This window comes from Planococcus citri, chromosome 3 (assembly GCF_950023065.1).
Source record: "Planococcus citri chromosome 3, ihPlaCitr1.1, whole genome shotgun sequence".
NCBI classification, from domain to species: domain Eukaryota; kingdom Metazoa; phylum Arthropoda; class Insecta; order Hemiptera; family Pseudococcidae; genus Planococcus; species Planococcus citri.
In genome coordinates, this window is record NC_088679.1 from 33,000,489 (window position 1) to 33,022,015 (window position 21,527).

The 21,527-nt window shown below is 33.0% G+C and overlaps 1 protein-coding gene across 3 annotated transcripts in view; it reads left to right on the forward strand.

The window, feature by feature from the left end:
* Positions 1-21,527, forward strand: part of LOC135841511 (phospholipid-transporting ATPase ABCA3-like) — a 101,995-nt gene that overhangs the window by 35,433 nt on the left and 45,035 nt on the right. Inside the window, exon 1 of one of the 3 annotated variants that reach the window (XM_065358501.1) lies at positions 4,976-5,327. The exons of the other annotated variants lie outside the window; for them this stretch is intronic. The gene's annotated coding sequence lies outside the window, so the exon portion shown is untranslated. Of the gene's footprint in view, positions 1-4,975; positions 5,328-21,527 lie in introns of those variants that run through there. 3 annotated transcript variants of the gene reach the window in all.

Here is a 21,527-nt window from a genome sequence, read left to right on the forward strand (position 1 = left end):
CGTTTTTGCTGATTGACTGCGATGGATCAGATCGAATGAGAAGGGTGTTGGCGGAGGATGTTTTTGGAAAGTACCTAAGCGATTAGGTACCTGATTAGGCGAAGTACCTACAGACGAAAATGTTGCGTAGAAAGAAGTAGATATAAGCGAATTATTGAGTCGTTTAGGTAGCCTATAGAGCTCATTTTTATGGTAGAAATTCAAGAATAATGGTTTAGATTTAAAATAATTTCAATTTTAAGAATTGAAAATATGAAAATATTGAAAAAAATGCCCGATAAATTCAGACTGTTTTTGAAAATTTTCAAATTTTAATAGATTTTTAACTCAATCTTATTTAACAAAAACAGAATTATTTTTAAGCTCCTATAGTTATTCGTCTCGTAAAAAATGCAAAAAAAAAAATGATAGAATACCTAAAGCGAGGGAAAATTTACATTTTGGAAAAATATATTTCAGACAAAAAAATTAAGTAGGAAATATGAGAATAGGTAGAGGTAATAGGTATTTTAAAGATTCGAACTCGAAAATGAACTCTGCGATTCATTTGCGAGTCTCATTTGCGAGCAGACTCGCGTCATCACTGTTCTTATAAATATGAATGATATGATTCAAAAATTGAAAAAAATAGTCAATTTTTGAAAAATTACATTTAAACCCTGGTTGCCAGATGGATGATTGGGATAAAATCAAAGCCTAAAATTTTCAACATTAAAAATCCGTTTTGCTTTTTTGTAAGGAACCAATGAAAAATGCAAAGATTTGGGTAAAAAGACAAATAAAATTTTGGGAAAAAATTCAAAACGTTGGCAATTGGCATTTTAAACACGTTTAAACTAAAAAAAATTGAAAAATACAACACCCAGGTTTTAAACAAACAAACAAAAATCAAACATTTCAGGGGTTTGTTTAAAAAACTACAAACGTTTCCAAATGAAAATTTGACAAGAAAAGCAGTAAGGAAATGAATTAATAAAATCACGTTTTCGTTATTTTTTTTTAACTTAAAAAGTTGGCATTTCAACTGGATTCGTGAAAAAAAATCCGCCATATTCAACATTTTAACAGGGAAAATGAGAAAAAAATTGTGGAAAATGATTTTTTGTTTTGCATTTTCTGAAAGTTGACCTTTGATGAACAACAGTCTCAAAATCAGATTTTCATTCCACGACCAAATTTAATTGATGTCAATGTCACTTTGTCCTCTAATAATTTGATGTTTTTGATTTTGACATACTAGGTAGTTCTTTAAACGAGCCCTTCATTTCATTTCAAGTTGAACTTTGGGGTTTGGGCAGGTACTAGGTAGGTAGGTAAAATGAATTTCCAACATATTAAAAGACTAAAATAATTACATGAAACTCTAATTCGTCATGTACTTATTGCTATTGGCTGATCAACTCATTTTCATTTTCAAGCTGCCCAACATTTTTTTGTTAAAATTTTGAAGATTAATAACATTAACAAAAAGTGCTGAGTGAGCCGAAAATTCAGTATTTTAAGCAGAAAAACTTGAAATTGTCGCATTTTTTGAAGAATCCGTATAAAATTCGTTTTTATATTTTTCAAACCGTCAAATTTTCGTACAAATACGGATTTTTCCGTACCTACATATTCTGGCAACCCTGAATTTTAAACTGATTTTGCTCTTATTTTTTGCAGGTATTTTTCATAAAAAATTGCTTAAAAATTGAAATTACAGTGTAGACACTTTTTCAATTCATTTATGCAGCATCAATTTTAACATCGACGCTGTTGAAAAGGCATGTCAATGAAGTTTTAAATAGACAAATATTAAAAAAATTCTCAACTTTTTGAAACGAGTGTTCTTCACTTATGAAGATTTACTGTTCATTTTAATTGTTCAATGCATTTTTTATTCGTGTATTAAGGGGGAAAATGATTATAAATCTGTCGACATAAATTTCTATGTCGACGAAAATTTAAAATATGACTTGAGTCAATTTTTGAGTAATAATTCAAAATATAATGCAATTATCGTAAAACTATCTAAGTACCTAGGTAAATGTAATAATACTGAAAAATTATTTTAAAAATTAAATTAGACGTAAGATTTGCTATAAAACCGGTAATACGTAATGTTAAAAAACACATTAAATAAATCTTCATCTTCATATTTTTTTGGTCAAAATAAATACCTAAGTACCTACATGTTTTATGTGCATATTTCGAAGTTTTTTTTAGCACATTAAAATCAGCACTTTAATTATCACATGGAAATTTATTGATTTGTTTCAAGTTTTTAAAAATCATATTTGAGATCTAAAAGTCTACTTCAATATTACTCGAAATGTCAGAATTCGAAATTAGTCTGAAATTTTGTCCAAAGATCAGCGTCTCAAGGATCAGGGAGGAGAGCTACAGCCCCTCCCAAAAATATAAATTTTCAACTTCTCAGAGAAGCCTAAAAATGGTCTTGGATTTCGATGGTAATGGGCTAGGTTGAAATACGAGTAGAATCTCAAAATATACAGTGTGACACAAACGTAGTGCTCGTTGGCTTTCATTTCGAAGTGGAAAGAGCTAACGAGATTAATGAAGCGGCGTTGAGTAGGAAAAAATAAGGGCTTTCAAAAGCGGCCTTGAAAATTTCAGGCCCATGCACAGGGTGTCCACAAATTGTAAAACCAGTTTGGTCAAAAAATTCAAACTGGTTTTTATTGGCGCAAAGATAGAGAAAAAAGCTTGAAACAGAAGTTGTAGAGCGTGAAAAATTACACAATTCTGTCTAATCACATTTTGAAACCGGTTCATTGATTCACATTTAGCAACCAGTTTTTGACAATCGCCTAAAAATTGGAGATAGAGAAAAAAGCTTAAAACGAAGGTTGTGGAGCGTGAAAAATTGAACTATTTTCGCTGATTAGATTTTGAAACCGGTTCATTAATTTGCAACCAGTTATCAAAAACTACATAAAAATTGAAGATCGAGGAAAAAGCTTGAAACAAAAGTTGTAGTCTGTGAAAAATTACACAATTCTGTTCAATTACCTACTTTTTGAAACCGGTTAATTGGTTCGCATTTAGCAACCAGTTTTTGATAACCACCTAAAAATTGAAGATAGAGAAAAAACGTAGAACAAAAGCTGTAGAGAGTGAAAAATTGAACCATTTTAGCTTATCGGATTTTGAAAATGGCTAATTAATTTGCAACCAGGAAACTTCCAATGGCTTGCTGCGAATTAATGAACTGGTTTCAAAATCTGATTAGCGAAAATAGTTCAATTTTTTACACACTCCGACTTATGTTTCAAACTTTTCTCTCTATCTCCAATTTTTAGGTGATAGTCAAAAACTGGTTGCTATAAAAATGTGAACCAATGAACCGGTTTCAAAATGTGATTAGACAGAATTGTGTAATTTTTCACTATTTCACTCTCTACAACTTTTGTTCCAAGCTTTTTTCTCTATCTACAATTTTTAGGTATGTTTTGTTAACTGGTTGCAAATTAATGAACCGGTTTCAAAAAATTCATATCACGTTTTTGTCGCCTTAGTGTGTAGAATACATTGCACCAATAAAAAGCAGTTTGAATTTTTTGACCAAACCGGTTTTACAATTTGTGGACACCCTGTGCATGGGCCTGAAATTTTCAAGGCCGCTTTTGAAAGCCCTTATTTTTCCCTACTCAACGCCGCTTCATTCATCTCGATAGCTCTTTCCACTTGAAAATAAAAGCCACCGAGCACTACTTTTGTGTCATACTGTACACTGTACAATGTACATACTGCTATATCTTTTGAAACTGCACGGATGGACCATTTTTCCCAAGACAAGTCGAGTGAAGGCTACAGCGAAAAAACCACGATTTTTTTCACAACAATTCTCAACATTTTCAATATTTTCTAGCAAAATCATTTTTCATACAGATTCCAAACAAATCTGAGGAAATCACGATCCGAAGCGAAAATCTTATCATTTAACTTCAGTATTGAAAATGTGTGAAAATTGACTCTAAAATATTATTTTTGACCAATAGCCTATCTGAATCAATAAACGCGACTAAAACATTTTATCAGCTCAAAAAGGCAATATACCTACTTATTTCACAAATTAGCCTATCGTTTTGAAAATGAAATAAAAACTGAAGAATTACCAATACATCGTGGTGGAAATTCCGCTATAAAACGTGGTTGAAATGAAATCCAAAATTATAATTCTTTATCACGTCTCCAACAGCTATAGTCTCTGTTGATTTAAAATTCTCACGATTTTACGATAACAAAAGGCTATTCTTGTATTTAACTGCGGATCAACGACATTCAACGTTTACACATATCGCACGCGAAAGGTTTCTCTCTCGCCTCGAAACAAACACCCAGATAGATATTGAATTTTTTTCATTATTATTTTTTTGTTATTGCTACCGCTACCTAAGTCCTATTAAATGGAAACACAAATGCAGAAAAGGAAAACGTTCGATCGTATGTATTTGGTATAATCACGAGAGAGCTTTTAATTACGATAGCGTGTTGCGGCTGTGCCGACATCAGCATCAGCCGAAGAAGAAACAAAGCGATGCTAAATTTCTTTTTCGTTTCATTGTCGTATTCATCATCATCGAAAGAAGACAACTTAATGGTTCACTTTCGCTAAGACTAAAGGTATTAATAATCTATAGAGGAGTCGGTATTGGAATTCGTCTCTATTGAAAACGAGGTCAGTACTTGACGTTACAAAATTTGGCATCCTGTACGATTTTCTCGGCCATTATAATTAAAAACACGTACGAGATATGGTGTGAAAATCATCACCACCGTCGTCGTCGGATCGAAACGAAACGAAACGATCGCGAAAAAAATGATATAATTTTTCTCATCGTCGTCATCGACATCGACATCGACGTCGTCGACGCGATCACGATCCCTTTCGTGGATTTATCCGGTTCTCTCGTGGCCTTACGCTGGAGGGGAAGTGGTGTACCTTTTTGGGGGATACACGCGTATTCGGTTTCAAGTCGAGAACGCGTATCTTCAGTTTGTTATCAGGTTCGAACGCGTCTCTATGTGCAGGTTTACGTGCTGCTGTGTCACTCATTCGAGAGCTCGTGGTTATTTTTCATTTTCGTTTTTACGCTGTACGATCATGTTCTTCTGTGTCGGTTCTTGAAGATTTATCGTGTGTACGGTTAATTTTCTCAATTTTTTTCGCGTATTTAACGTAAATATAATATCTGGTGTTTTTATCGCACTGCCGAATATTTTTCGAGTGGAATAATTTTATTTTACTTTTTTTCTTCAAATGGAGTGGTGAATCATTTTGCAACCTATCTATTCGTCGATGGAATATGAATTCTAAATATAAAGTGAGTTTTTGAATCGATTTTTAATCAAATTAGATTACGTCGAGATAATTTTTAAGTCAATTTTTTGCATTGAAATTGTGAAATTTACCTGACTTGTTCTAAAAAGCTTGACTTATGTGGCCTGGTTACTCTTTTGATTGATATGTGAATATTGTCTCAACTTGATCGAATGACGTATTGTATTATAGGTTGACTTATGTGAACTTACTGTAATTCGAATGTACAGTTCCTCGATAAAAATCACCGTCTTATTCCGTTTCTTCGTCGTCATAATAATCAAATCGAATGGCAAAACTTCCTTCATTCGTCAGAATAAACGTGTTCGTTAATTTCCAACTGATACCTACCTAGTGCGTAGGTGAATCTCGAAAATGAATTCAGGAAAAAAATTGATTTAATGTACATTTTTTAACGTTGGAAATAAAAATTTCAACTCTTGGATGATTTCCAATAAATTACCTAATTTTAAAGAAAATATAGTAAAATATAAGCAATTTACGTCAATAAGTGACGAACTGACGAACTCGCTGTGTCTCCACAGCTCGTGGTGCTTATTCGTAGAATTTCTCCTCACGTCACCTTCTCTCTAATTATTATTCTTCGAGTTGAATTCATCTCTATAGTTATATAGAAGCTTCTATGCCCAAAAATGTCACAAAACGTATCCATAAGAAAGGAGGTCAGCCGGCTTCATTCGCAAAGCTGCAAGGTAGCAAGGGTAAAGTGCCCGGAGTTACACTGATTGCAATTCTCTAATCGTATTAAATATTAATCGTTGAAAAAATTTATAATTTTATGGTCTCGATGAAGTTGAGAGAAGAAAAAATTGTAGATTGGGTATGCTAACCTTGAATCGAGAGATTTATTGAACTATGAGTCGGTACTCGGTCTGCCTGTAAGGGTGATTTGAAGTGATGCTAGGGGAGTGGGAGGAGGGGAGTACGGTTCAGTGACAGGGAACGTGTTCGTGAGAGGATTTCTTAAATCGAAGTGAAAAATTAAATTAATTTTACGAAAATCTAAATTCTAGAAGAATATTTTTTCGATATTTTATTGTTCCATTTTTGGCTGCAGTTATACGTAAGATCGTAAGAATGCCCTGAAGTTGAAACGAGGTTAGATATTTCTCTATCTATGTAATAAAATTGTGAGTTGTGTCAGTCAAGTGCTTCTCTTACGTTCGCGAATAACTTCAATCAAAGATGAATGATCACAGACCAATCTATTTCTGCTTATGTATTTAATGGTCAATTTTTACTAGAGCTCTACTTTGTTCTTTATTAGGTTCAGTCACGTTTAAGCGTGGAAAAAAATTTCTTGTGTGATGAGGTAACACTAAAGAGGAAGAAGAAGAAGAATTTAGAATTTAATGACCTTTCTAATGTTGGATTATTTAATTACAAACCCATAGTAACACTTCTCTTATCTTTAGAATATTTTTTTCAATCCATTTCTACTCAAAAACGAACAAAAAAACATTACCTAAAAGTGAAATGTTGAATATTGGAAATTTAGGAAACAGAAAGTGAAATGTTCGAAATTGAGTCGTGAACTTGAACTTGAAAGTTGAAACTGAATTTTGAAACTCGAAATAATGAAAAGTATAAAATGAAAAATGCAAAAAATTGAAATCTAAAATTAAAAAAGTTGATAATCGCGAGTTAAATTTCTTCGTAAATGCAGATGAACATTGACCCCAAACTAAGTAACATTTGAGAGTTGAACGTGAATTTCTTGGAGATGAAATGTACCAATATTTGTTCTCGGAATTGGCGAAAAGAAATAAACAAATTACACAAGAAAGTGAAAGTAAAATTGTAAACTACGAGTATGAACTGGTTTCTTAAATTTTGACGAAACTAGTTGAAATTCGTAGAAAAAGAGAAGAGTTTGAAGCCTAAAAATTGTACTTAAGTAATTGACTTCGAAACTTTTTAAAACAGACGCTTAGGTAGGTATACCTTCTTGCCTATATGTATAAAGTTGAAAATTGAAAAAAATTGTGAAACGCATATGAACTGTGAAATTTAAATACTCTGCTCTGTCCTTGAAATTTTCAGAAAAAGGAGAAGGAAAATTTACGCAATAGATTGAAAAATTGCCAGAAAAATTGAATCTGAAATTTAAAAAATTTGCCAAGTATAGGTACAGGATATTGAAATTTAAATCGAAAAATTGGCAAAATTTTGAACTGCTTATTAATTCTTCGATTTCCTAAAACAAATACGTAAGTAAATAAAACTCATTAGGATGTAAAAAATCAGTTTAAAAATGCACAAAAGTGAAAATGAAATTGAAAAATATGAAAAATGCAACATGAGCTGCAAAATTTAAAAATTATAATCATGTAGAACTGACAAAATTTTGAGCTAAAATAGATAAAAAATTAAAATTTGAGAAAAAAAAAACGAAAAAATACCGTTGCTAAAATTCTTTTCAGGAAAATAATTTGCATTCATTAAAAATTACTGCACAAATGGAGCAAAAATCCAAAATTAAGTAGTATCTATTAATTCTTTAATGATCAAGAAGAATCGGAGGATTAAACTTGAGAATGGTATTACACTTTGAAGACTTCGTGCAAGTTTGGAGTAAAAATAATTTTTTCTTCATGAGTAAGATTTTACGTAGGAAATGAGTAAAATTTTGCCAAACTAACCTCCTTCAAATTTCCTGTGTTAAATTTATGTTGGCTCGAGGTGAAGTGCTCGAAATGACTTTTTCGTTGAAAAAATAAATCGAAACAGTGCAATTTTTCTTTCTTTTTTCCGCGAGTTTTCATTTTAATTGCTGTAAAATTCTGAGTAATTCATTTCGTAGTTCTTTTATTGTATTTTTATTTTTATTTTTTTTAGATAGAAATTTTAAAATGCTGAATAAATCGAGAATAATGTTTAAGGCTCCAAAATGCTATGGAACGGTGAAATTCGTATGGTGGGAGGAGAGAGAGGGGAGAGGGTGACCAGGTCTAGGAATTGGCCCAATTTTGAATAAAAAACTCGTTAAATTAGTCGATAATGCCAGAACTAGATTTTTAGCATCCCAAATTACAAAAATTTCTGAGTCTTGTGGAAAAATTTGATAAATTCTGGAGAATTCTGAATTCGCACTGGAGGCTCCAGAATGCTGGAAATGGTGAAATTAGCGTCGAGAAAGTAAATACTTATTAGATTCAAAAGTAATTTTTATCATATTTTTATTGAAAAAGTACATTCAAGTACCTAAAAGAAATTTTAGAAAATCGTCATTATTTAGATTTTCAAAAATTTGTTAAAATTCGAAAAATCAGCTTGGACAGTGACACTTTAGACGATGCTCTTCATTAAATCGGAAGCAGGCACCTCAAGAAGTTTCTTTGTTAGGTTTAACTCGTCAGGGGTTCGGAGTCGAAAGTGGAGCCTCGAGAACCCTCTCCAGAGAAAGTTCAGAAGTTTGGTTTAGTTGGAATTGAGGAGCCAGAGAGAAGGAAGAACTTTAAAGGATTCATGGAGAGATTCCCGGAGGCAGGCTCCAGAAAGCCCTTTTGAAGCCTTTGGAGGAACCTTCCGAAAGTTCATTGAAAAAGGAGCTTGGATGCAGAGAGGGTTTAAATCAGCGTTTAAGCATCTTCAGAGCCAGAGCTGTGAGTAGAGGTACTCGTCTGATCAAAAATCGAGGAACTAGAGGCATGATCATTTAACCTTGATTTCTGGACTCTTTGCTTCGACTTTCAACTCCTCGTGAATTTTCTGGCACGTTCTTTTCTCATAAATGCATATTTTTTTCCAATTACTACCTAAGTACTTATACTAAACATTGTCCAAAATAGAATTTTTAAAGAAAAAGCATCAAAAATTTGTGATAAAATTGTTCTAAAATCTTCAATACCTACCTAGCCTATTTAGATCCACCATTGTCACTGCTCGTTCGTTTACTTTTCTTCTGGGAGGGCGGGCGGGGTTAGGAGCGTAACTTTGGTGTATGAAACTATTCACCACATCACATCTGCTTCTTCTTTATCAATGATGAATGGTTCCTCGTAGCTTGTTCGTTGTTCTTAATTAACAAAAAAATTCACGTGGGAAATCAAAAATAGATAATTTTGAGTCGATCTTATTTTGTGTATGAGATTTCAATTCTTATCATCATCTAATTTTAAATGGTAATACTGCAGTTCAGTACGTAAATACGTGTATGTATTTGTAAAATGTATAAATTCTCATCTTGTCTATCTCTTTCATTCCGTATCCTTATCACATATCTATTAATGATGATTGCGGACGACTGTTGGAATTTTCTTTAGAATAATCCCACAAATGTGCTTCTGCAATGTACCACTAAACTTCTGTATTTTCCCACTTCTTTAGTGTTCTTCCTTATCAATGAGATCATCATTCACGTGAAGAATCCAAAAATCAATGTGGCGAGTAATTAAAATTTCAACATAGGCACTTTTAATGTAGATATATTTGTAAATACATTCTGTACAAACGAACTTCTCCGAATAAGATAAAATACCAAAATTCAAATTACAAACAAGGCTCCGATTCATTTATAATTTTCAGTTCCAAATCGATAGATATTTTATTAGTTATTATTGTATAAACGTTCGTTCAATTGCGATGAACCTGTATCATCTTTGAAAGATTGTTGCGCGTGTCTGCAAAGAATTATACTTACCTACTGCAAGTAAGAAAATTAAAAGCTTAAAAATAAAATACGTGCGGTTATCATCGACAATAACAGTGATTTGCATTTTTTTTTCGAAAATATTTTCAGTTCTGTTGAAATTTCCCCATCATTATCTTCCAATATTTTGAAGTACCTAATTGTGATTAATGGATCTTACAGTCCTCCGTACCCAATATGTTTAATGGCCAATTGATTTCATTATTTGTAGGTATTAGTATATGTACTTTAGTACTTCGCTTGCATTGCATTAGACTGACTTACCTATATACCTACCAATACTTACCTTACGTACTTATATGCTAAAAGGTTGCAAAACTTGCGTTTTATTTTATTCTTAATTTCATCGTGTGGTTAAATGGACTCGTTTGGTTATTTTTAAAAAGTCGTTATTTTATCGATGGTGTTTTTTTTTCTCGTCGTTCTTCGAAGCTGGAAGGTTTAATGATAACGTTCGAAGACATTGATTAAATTAAACACCGCCATGACATATAATTTCAACGCCATCGCCATTGTAGTTTGTTTTGCAGCATGCAGAATTGTCAGGTATCGTGAGAGACGATTTACTACTACTAGCACTAGTGCGCAGTACTTTTGGAAAATTTCATCACTAGAGGTACCTTGAAGTGCTCATTAATCAAATGGAAATTGAGAGAAAAACATATATTTGTGTTCGTAGGTACCTTTTTATAAATATCCACGCTTCAGTTATATGCGAATGATTCATCTTCTATTTGTAGGGTTAAATTTAAACGTTATCGGCGCGTTTAAAAAAAGTCGTCGAGTCGTCGAAAATTAAACTAAATTGGTCCAATTAATATTTATGTACTACATATATACTGGCAAAAGTGGATGCTCGCAAATCCATCGTCGTATAATCTCGTACGCTCCCTCGCGTGGGCTCGTAAATTTTCATCGCGCGAATAAGTACCTAGACCTACACATGTGCCGGTAGATTTATTCGAATCCATGCTCGCAAAATTTTCGCCAGCGATGGTGCGCGAATTATAATAGGTACTCGCTCGTAATACGAATAACAAAGACGATTGTACCGAGATTTATGTTAATCAACGTTATCCGTAAGTCGTTCGACTAAATTAAACGTTCTACTGAAAAACAAATAATGTTAATTGAAGTATAATGAGTCGGAAATGTGTCAAATCATTGGACGAATTTTTTCACTTGACCAATTTTGAATGCTAGTGGAGGTTTTTTTTTTCGACTTCGAGAAAGAGAAAATTACCTTGACCACATAAATTCTGTGATGAAAATTTTCACGAAAGTGTGTAACGAAGAGGGATGATGGTTTTGCGATTTGTCATTTTGTGTCAAAATTAGCCCAATGTTATTATTATTATTTTTTTTTACAAGAAAATGGAAGAATTTTTCTGCACAGTGTTGAGTGTACGCCCAAATCATCGTATATAAACCATTCATATCAATATTTTTATTTGGATTGATCTGTTCACAGTGAGAATTTCTGAAAAATTAGATGCTTGTTTAATCCTTTAGTTTTTAATCACGATTAGACTAAAATCAGATAATATGGACGGGTGATTTGAATCTAACTAAATTTTAATTTTCTTCTTCCTGGAAGGTAATTAATATCAGCAAGATTATTGATCTGATCTTTGCGAAACACTTCCTCGCAAGATCAAATCTAAAGTAGTGACTTTAATCGACGAGAGAAATGTACATACTCACATTATCGAAGTAGCAAAATAGTGATAAATAAATACGAAATTTGTGAACTACGATTGCCCCAGTTGTTCCCCTAAACATATTGGTATACCTAAGCATATTTTTCTTTCTCTTAAAGAAACTTTTGCAACCCGTCAATTTTCATTGAGCTGGAATTTGGCACACTGAAAAAACATGTCTTCCCGATCTCAGACTAATTTTGAGCGGCTGAAGTTGATTTATCGATTTTTGTCGATTTTTGGAAGTCTCTTGATATAGGTAGGTAAGGTATATTAATCCTCAATAAAAAGAGTGCCTAAATAAAAACGCAAAAATCTGAAGTTCTGTTTATGTACAAAAGTCAGCCCTCCGATTCGATTGCTACAATTTTCGAGCCGATCCGGAGCTTACAGTGAAAGTTGACTTTTCTCTATAGCAATTTCAAATCACTCCTGGAGGCGTTCTAATCAACTTCAGCTGCTGAAAATGTAATCCTGTCATAAGTTGAATATTTCAAATCGATTAGGGCAGGTGAATCTAGATTTAAAAAATGTTTTTTTTTCTCAAGTTGAGGATCTGAATTGAAAAAAAATTCAAAATTGTCAATTTTGCAACACATCATTCAAAACTTAATCTTCTACCTCCTAAAATCAACTTCCCAAATCGATTTCTAAGATTTTTGAGCTGATGTGGATCGAACCTTCAGCAAGTTCAGCAGAAGTTGAATTTTCTTTAGTACATAATTTGAGGAGCGTTTTTCCAAAGTCAGCTATGTTCTTTTTCAAATCACCAAAAACCAATAGATGTGAATCCATCGTACATAGCTGGATTTGGAAAACCGGTGTTTGCGCATACATTTTTCCTTTGCCTAGAGTATACATATAGAGGAACGAGACTGGCAATCCATTAGCGAAATCTGATGCGAACACCTCCAAACTACGCGAAACCGTAACTAACTCGACAAAATTTCAAAATGAACATAGCTGACTTTGGAAAAACGCTCCTCATTCAAATTGCTCCAGATGAAAGTGTTGTAATAACCTTCAGTACCTGAAAATTCAATCCTATCATAAGTTGGGCATCCCGAATCCATTAAGCAGTGTAAATCGAAAATTCTAAAGGTGTTGAAAAGTGTATGTACTTAGGTAGGTACTTCCATTGGTAGTTTTTGTACATGCTGGGAATTTTACACTTCAAAAAAAAAAAAAAAAAAACAGTTATCAATTTTTGCAATAAATTACCCAAAACTTCTCTCCTCCGCCCTCCTAAATTCACCTCGGATTTGCGGTTCTGTGAAATTATGTATTTTGAAAAGACGTGATGAAAATTTGAGAATCCAGAAGTTGATATTTCAGTTCTTCAGCTGCAGCTCAAAATTTACAAATTGCGAAAAAATTTCAAAAAAATCTTTCAAATGAATTTAACTTGAAATTTTAAATTCGTTTTCATTTTCAGTTTGTGCGTTTTCTTTGGAAGAGAAATTTTCCAATATTTCTTCGAGCTAACAAATCACTTCTGTTTTTCAGGAATCATAAAAATAGAAAAAAAATGAAGTTTCCAGTTTGGAAAAAATAAAGAATGTTCCTCTTTCAGTGATCAAATTTTTCTGGTAATTTCAATTTGCCATTTCATGCCTCATCCACCTTTCTTCTTCTAAAAAAAGTACGTACTGAAAATTAATGGAGTATTTCGAAACGCGCAAATGAGCTCTGCTACAAGAAGGAGAGAATTCAATGTTTAGGGAAAGCGATTCTGGAATCTATAGCGGATTTTTGGATTTCCAGTTTTGAAAAAATTTGAATGAAAGAGAGCCGAATAAAATTCAGTCTGCACGAATTTGAATCGGTCGACCTTGTTATCTCTTCAATTTTTTCAAGCACCAATTTTCAAAATCTATTGCTACCGGTCCAAATTTGAAATTTTCTCCACTGATATTTTTGTCAAAAATTGGTAGGTATGTATATTTACGAAACAAATGTGTTGGGAAATTCGTCGATTAAAATCAATTTTCATCAGTTTTAATTCGTTTTTCAATACCTAAGTATGGTTTGTTTTTCGAGAACTGAAGAATTGAAAGATACACTGGAGGCTTCCAGGTAGGTTGAAAAGACCACCTATGGATTTTGGAGGTCAAAATTTCAGCTCCTCACGTACAAAAATTGACTGGAATCTCCAGAAAAGTTTTTTGACTACCTATTGCGAATCGACCTGGGAGGTCGAAATTAAGGTACCTACCTATTGAAGTGATTTGAGGTTCCTGCCTTAATTTGATCAAATTTTGATTTTTTTAAATGAAAAATCTATCAAATTTGAAATCTGAATTAGGTAAGTAGTAAGTACGTATCTTCAAAATTAGGAAAATAGAAATTTAGCATTTAAAAACCTGGTAAGGTATTTTTGCCTGCTTTTACTGATTTTTTTCTTTGCCGAATTCCAAAAAATTCCCACTGGATGGGATACCTCCCTTGTCAATATTTTTGAGTTGAATGGGTGTTTTCCTCAATTTTGAGTTGGCCAATTGATTTCTAGGATCAGTGATACATTGGCCTTCAAGAGAACAAAGTTGCAATAATGAATCAGTTTTTAATTTTTCAGCATTTTTCAAATTGATAGGCTACCAGAATTTGTATCGAAATGAGTTTAGATTTATTTTTCTATCCAAATTCCAAATTGACCCAAGAAGCTCAGAATGTACTTGGTTATTTAGAATTTATTTCAAAACCATGATCGAAAATTTTGTAAAATTAAGTATTTACTTGTAAATTATTTTTCCTCAAATTTGCATTTTCTTCTTAGGGGATTCATTTTATGAATTGTAGGTACCTGAAAATGATAAAAATTAGGTACATTAAATTTTTGACACTCCATTAAAGAATAATATTCATGTCGTGCTATCATTTTGAAATTTCGGATTTTAAATAGGTAGGTGTTTTTCAGGGTGAAGAAAAACGAAGTGAAGTGCTCTCGTACCATAAAATTCAAAGTCCAGTACCTATTTCAATAGAGATATACTCGACAGTCAACGCATATTCGCCACCTCCAAATATGCCTTTAATGACAGAAGAATGTCGTTCACGTTTTGTGAAAGTAGATACCTAATAGTGTAAAGAATGATAAAATTTTCCATAAAAATATGCATTCAACGCGTGAACCTAATGCAAATACGAATAGACGTAGGAGAGAAAATTACATAAACAATCGTCCACCGACTGAATTGCCTGTTATACGAGTAGATACATTTTTTATGAATGAAATTTTCACGACACAGTATCATCTTAATTCACCATATTTTCTCATCCGTTCTAATAGCAACATTAACACTTTAGAGGATATTAAATAATACGTCGTTTAATAGCGAAGCTTCTTAAATATGTAGGCACCTAGTTTAGTCTATCCTGTCATTTTTTCGTTTAGGTATGATAATAATAATCAAAACAAAGGTTCAATATTGTTCCTTTTTTTTGGCGGATATTTAATTGTAAACGAAATTGGAATCGTGTCAGTGGACATCGTGATGATATAACCCATCTTTAACCCATTTAAAATCGAGTAAAATTACGAAATTTCGACCAACACCAAAAATTTTATGGTTAATTGTTTTATTTTAATTTGTATTTGATACAAGTATGCCTACTTTGGTGAATAATTTGTAGAAACCTTTATATTATTGCATTTTCAAGTGTACTTATCTCGTGTATTTTGGAATTTCAATCATTAACATTCGTATAAGTAAATTTTTACTCCCTGCTTCTCTACACGAGCTCGTGTCTGTTTAGCAATAATGATCGAGCAGCGAACTCCAAGTGGAGAATGTTATGGACGCGGATCTCGCTTCTCGGTTTCATTTGTTATGTCTACCGTATTCAATTATCAGGTCGAACAAGTTCCTCATCTTTTTATAATGGCCGGTAATTAGGTTAGTTTTATACGGTAAAGCAGAAATCATTATTACTCGTATGTAGTATATAGTACCTACTACCTACCTATGTACCTGTGGTGGTGCGGTCTGGTGTGATTTTGCTATTTGCTTTTGAACAGAATAACGACGGAAAACTCTAGCGGCGTCTAGATCATCATGAATCTTTCATCATGTTCATAGAAGCGCAGAAAGTTAACGAAAGCGATTTTTTTCTCGCAGTTTGCGCGAATACGTCAGCCAATCGTGTGATAAGGGAAAGTGACTAAAAAGTTAGGGAATTAGTGCCAGGTTCCTATACGTATTCTTATGGCTAGGATAGGACGCGGTATAGGCTATTTATTTTGTAAGTCTAATTACGACTGGACTAGTGGCTTAATAAGGTACATTGATCGCATCACTCGTACGAGTATTTATCATTTTACCGTTGGACGAGGGAATTTTCGAGAAAAGTATTATTGGAACCTGTTTGATGATGATCATGTTATATTATGTGAAGGTACTTTTACGTAGGTATAGGTATAGGTATGTGGGGTTTTCATTGTAATGATGCAACTTGTTCATGTTCACCCATTCGAGCGTGATTTCCACAAGTGCAGGTAGATTTTTCGTCTAAATTACGTGATGGAAATGACTATGAAATGAGACCATACCGTAATAATATTTTATCGATCGGTTTTTAAAATTGCCAATTGGATTAGCGAATCGAATATCTTTACGTTATTATATCTACCACCTGTATATTTATAGGCAACATCTTCTCTACTACTGTTATGACTATACTGTCATTTGTGTTTCCTAAGATGAAAATTATTAGGTGTTCGATTTTAGGTGCTAAACGCTGATTCAGATGTCGTCGAGTTGTTTTGCTAGCAGAAACATAAAGCTGAAATAAAAACATAAAAATGAAACTCGTTAAAAAATAAATCGTTCTTGAATCAAAATGTCAACTAAGTAGTAGGTATTCTATTGCCAAATTTTCTATCGAGTATATCAACAATTATAGGTATTGAAATCTGTACGATTTTTTTTTAATGGTCCATCTATAGACTACATATTTCTTTCGAGGAGGATAGATCATCGAATCTAGGGCACAATTATGAACATGATCCAATTTTCCTCAAACTGAAATTTGATTTATCAATGTGTTCTGATATTTTGAAAAAAGCGTGCAAAATCAACAGTACAACTAGATAGGTACATGCATTATCTGTGCAAGATTTACGTTAGGTAGGATGCTAATGAGAAGAAAATAGACAGGATCGAACAAAATTATCTACTGCAAATCTCCTTCGAAAGTTGATTGTAAGGTTGAAGTGCATTTTTCAATTTTCAGTGAATTTTTGAAAATCAAATAAGGATCAAAAATTTTCAAAAAAATAAAAATGTTACCAAATTGACTTGAAGAATTAAAATTTGGGATTTGCCTTATTTTCGGTCTTTCAAATCGATTGGACATAGTCTCGAACCGTTTTGAGCGATTCTGGTGCCTCCAGCAGATTTTTTCAACTTGAAATATCCTCAGAATTTTAGCAAAAGAAGTTGGAAAGGCGAAATATTACTCTACACCTTAATTTAAACTTGCCGGGTCAACTAGAGGTGGTTTTAAATAATTTTAGAGTCTTCAGAAAATGTTTGGAATTCACCGATTACACGCTATTTTTTTCAAAATCGGGACGTTCCAGTTTAAAACCATAATTTTACTCATTGTCAGTGATTTTTTTGAAACTTCACCGTTTGATGTAAAAAGCTCAAATTCATTTGAAATTCAGCTTACATCCTATTTTTGTAGTTTTGATTCAATTGAAAGTGATTTCAAACCGTTTTTGGAGTCTTTATAGTGACTTTTTAAAAATCTTAGTTTTCCAAAAAATTCCATAAAATCTGTTAATTTGGACAGATTTTTTATACTGTTCTCACGATTGGTGCTGGTTAGTAACCGCTTTGACTGCTTTCACAGTTCACACCCAGTTTGGAACCATATTTTTGTCCGTCAATTTTATAATTAAAAATGTAAAAAAATTTGGCTAAAAATTCCGTTTCCCCACTTGTTTGACATAACCCGCATAGCACAAGCGATGGCAAAGTCGATGGAAAAGACAAGATCTCTAATCCGTCACTTGTCGACACGACGACATTTGTTGACACCAATGTCGATAAATGACGAATGAGAAGTTGATATCGAAGTCGACTGTCGTCTCCCTTCAATTTTGGTCTCGACATTGCTGTCATTTTTTTGAGTCTAAAAGAAGTAAATTTTGATTGAAAATGTGCGAAATGTGCCCAAAACTCTTTTTTTGATACAAGTAAAATTATTCTCAAAAATATTTCACCCTAGAAAATTTTTTTGAAAGAAAAAAATTTGCCACTCTCTTCTATCATGTTCTCTAACCACTACACCATTGCAGTTGTTGAGTGGAGAGGCCTTAAAAGAATATTCAGTCCATCTTATTCTGGACTTGGAAAATTTTTCTTATTGTATTGTCGACTCAGACATCGACAAACGAGTCGGCAACACTTCGAAATTTCTAAAAATATTTTATAGATCTTGTAATTCGACATCAACTTCCTCATCAATATCAACTAGATGGTTGATGTCAATTACAAGATCTACAGAAGTATCTACTTACTAGATGACCACATTTTGTAGATACTTTTGTAGACCCCATTATCGATATTGAGATTCAGGTTGTCTTGCTGATGCCAAAATTGATGACAATTATTAGATTGACAAAATTAACATTTTTTAGATGCTTTTGACGATCTTATAGTCGACAATCGACATCAACTTCGGATCAACAAGACGACCTGAATTTTGATATCGATCATGGGTCTACAAAGGTATCTACAATATATTGAAATCTCGCACATGACTGTAGATAAAAATGTAGGCAGCAATGACAACCATCAGCATTTTCATCATAGTTTTTGAAAATAGTGTCAATTTTTAATCAATCATCTTAAACGTAGTTAGATTAACCCCTTTGTGGATAATGTTCTGACTTTTTTCAATCAACAATCATATAAAATCATGTCGACACTTTTGTCGAGGCCACTGACGATCTCATCAGTGCTACGCGGGAAAAAACTGAAATATAGTTTAAACGTCTTATTTTTGATATTCTGTTTTTGAGAAGGCAAAAAAAATGCTGAAAAGCAGTTTGATATTTTCATTTTTTTTTTTTTTTTTTTGCAAAATGCGTTGGTTTTTCCTACATGCAGTTGATGTGGGACTTACCTTCAAATATCAGTAATATCACATTAATACTGTGTTAGCGAAGGCAAGGAGGATGGCCTATTTTGTTGTCAGAAATTCGGTGCTCTTCAAGAGGATAAGTACACTCAAAGTCCTATACTTCTCATTCATAAGATCAGTACTTGAGTGTGGTGTACTATAATTTGGTTCCCTCATACTAAAAAATTTATAAAATAGCTTGAAAAAATTCAAAACAGATTTCTGAAATATATTTTAAAACTTTTGAATATTATCCCCATCATCTAACGCAAAAAGAGCTAGGGTTTAAAGTAGATTTGTTAGTAAAGAGAAGAGAGCAGACTGCATTAATGTTCTTATACGATCTCAACCACTGCAACGTAAAAGATAGTAGGTAACCTTTTGGGGAAAATTAATTTCTGGGCCCCAAAAATCCACTCCAGGCAAAAAAAAATATTCTCTCTACACAATTACAATACATCTAGGATGAAGTTGTCTCCTATGAAGGCTATGAATAATGTCATGGGTATCTCTGACACTCTCCTCTGTGTAGGTGTGCGGATGCAGACATCTATAGTATGGGTAGGTCTGCTTTTAGGCGTGTGGTGGGGAAGGCATGGGAATAGGAGCGTGGGTGCAATAGGAGCTGTTTATGAGCCATTTCATATCTCAGTTTTTTTTTTCTTTTTATGCCCTTACTCTTACTAACGAGGTATGCCCATTCCAACTGATGAACAATTTTTAGACTGAATAAAGGAAAATTTGAAAGAGCATCTCTATAAATACACCACCAAATCAAATTTCATGTGTTGATTTTAACTTTTTGATTTTGAACCAATTTTTGAGTATTCAAATGGTGCATTTTCCATGAAAAATATTAATATTTGACAAAATTGAAATAAAGTGCTGAAATTCGGCTTATGTTCTATTTCTCATTTTCTGAATCGATTGGTGATGGTTTACTTTGAGTGTAATAAGGTTACCCAGAAAAATGTTGAGTTCGTTAACCATGCTCAGAGCTACAGGGGTACTCAAATTGAGGTAATTTTTAAAAAAACTCGTGTTTTTTGCCATTTTATGGGTAAACTTTGTCCTGATTACCCCCAAGAAGGTGCGAATTGAGCCGCTGAACCTACCTGACTCATTGACTTTGAAATTCAATACCACTTTAAATCTGCTGTGAATGACTTGAGGATCGATGGATCGCAAAAATTACGATTTCTCATCAATTTTATGGAACTTTTCGACCATTAAAACTTCCTGGCTACACTTCATTCGGTTATTTCGATCAAATTATCCAAATTAATTTTTTTGATCTGATTTTTTTTCAGTATAATATCCTCCATTCCAAAATAAATAAAAAAATATGAATTTCTGTAAAATATAATTTTTAATAGTGGAACCGTATTCCGCCGAATTGATGAAAAATCAAGAATTTCCTATCAACTAATCTTCAAGTCGCTCGTAGCGGACCAAAAGTGATTCCTATTGAATTTTAAAGTCATCGGGTTAATGGTTCAGAAACTGAAATCACATCTCAAAGGAGGGACGTTTTTTCAAAAATGACCCTAGGTACACTTTGAAGATTTCTGACTAAGTACCTTGTGCGGCTTGAGCTCAAAATTTTTCCGGATGGTCTCCCACTCAAAGTGAACTTATTTCCCACCAATTTTGGTCAAAATCCAAGACGTGTTTTTTTCACATTTGTTCTTTCTGTAATTTTTCTCGAACAAAGCAGCCTTTTGAGACTTTAGAATTTCTAAAAAAGGAAGCATGTTAATCTCACATTTTTAAATTCAACTTCTTCAGATTTTTTTAAACGTGAAAAAAAGTCAAAAATTTCAAATGAATGACGTACATAAATGCTGACTCGCCTGAAGAATTCAGAAGGGAAGTTTTTGCGTTTCGCGTGGCGTCGTAGAAAATATGCGCTCTCATTTCTTCCGCAACGTGATCAATCATTTGATAATCATACTCAACGGAACCTTGAAATTCAACCTCATTGTCGTTATCGATAACGATTGACAATTAAACTCGACAAAATGTCGAATGCATAACTCGAATAAGTATAGGCATTCTTATTACTTAAAGCCTAAGAAGTAAGCCCTATAAGCACTAGATAAGCAGGCACTTAGCAGCCTATATACTGTTTCACTTACATACAATTTTATTCGTTGAAAAATACTTATGTGATCTGTGATTCGTCGATATTTCTACGATTCTACGCACTATACGAGTATCATATCAATGTGCGTTGTTTTTATTTTAAATTAAAATTCTCGAACTCGTAAAGTTTTACAGATTATTGTACGAGTATAATACTCGTATCATAATGGCATCTGTCTACTGATGCTGTATCGTTTGCCGTCTGGTTTGTCTCAAATTCAGAAAATACGTCAGTAGATATAATATTTCTATTTTGTGATTTTGGCAATTTCATTGAAAAAAAAAATAAGTGATCGAAAATCTATGTTTTTGACGGGTGTTTATACGTAGCTGTCACAAAAAGACACGTTTTCCCAACGTTCTTATTAAAAAGTCTTCCTCATTTTCAAATATAACAACCGGGTATTGCTAAATACCTACGTCACTTAATGACGTAAAAGTACGCATACCTGCGTAGGAATATTTCAAATTCGTATCTGTATTTTGCACTCAGCAGGTGACTCAATTTATCCTCACTTTTTTGTTCATAATATTGGAAAAGTGGATATGAAAGATT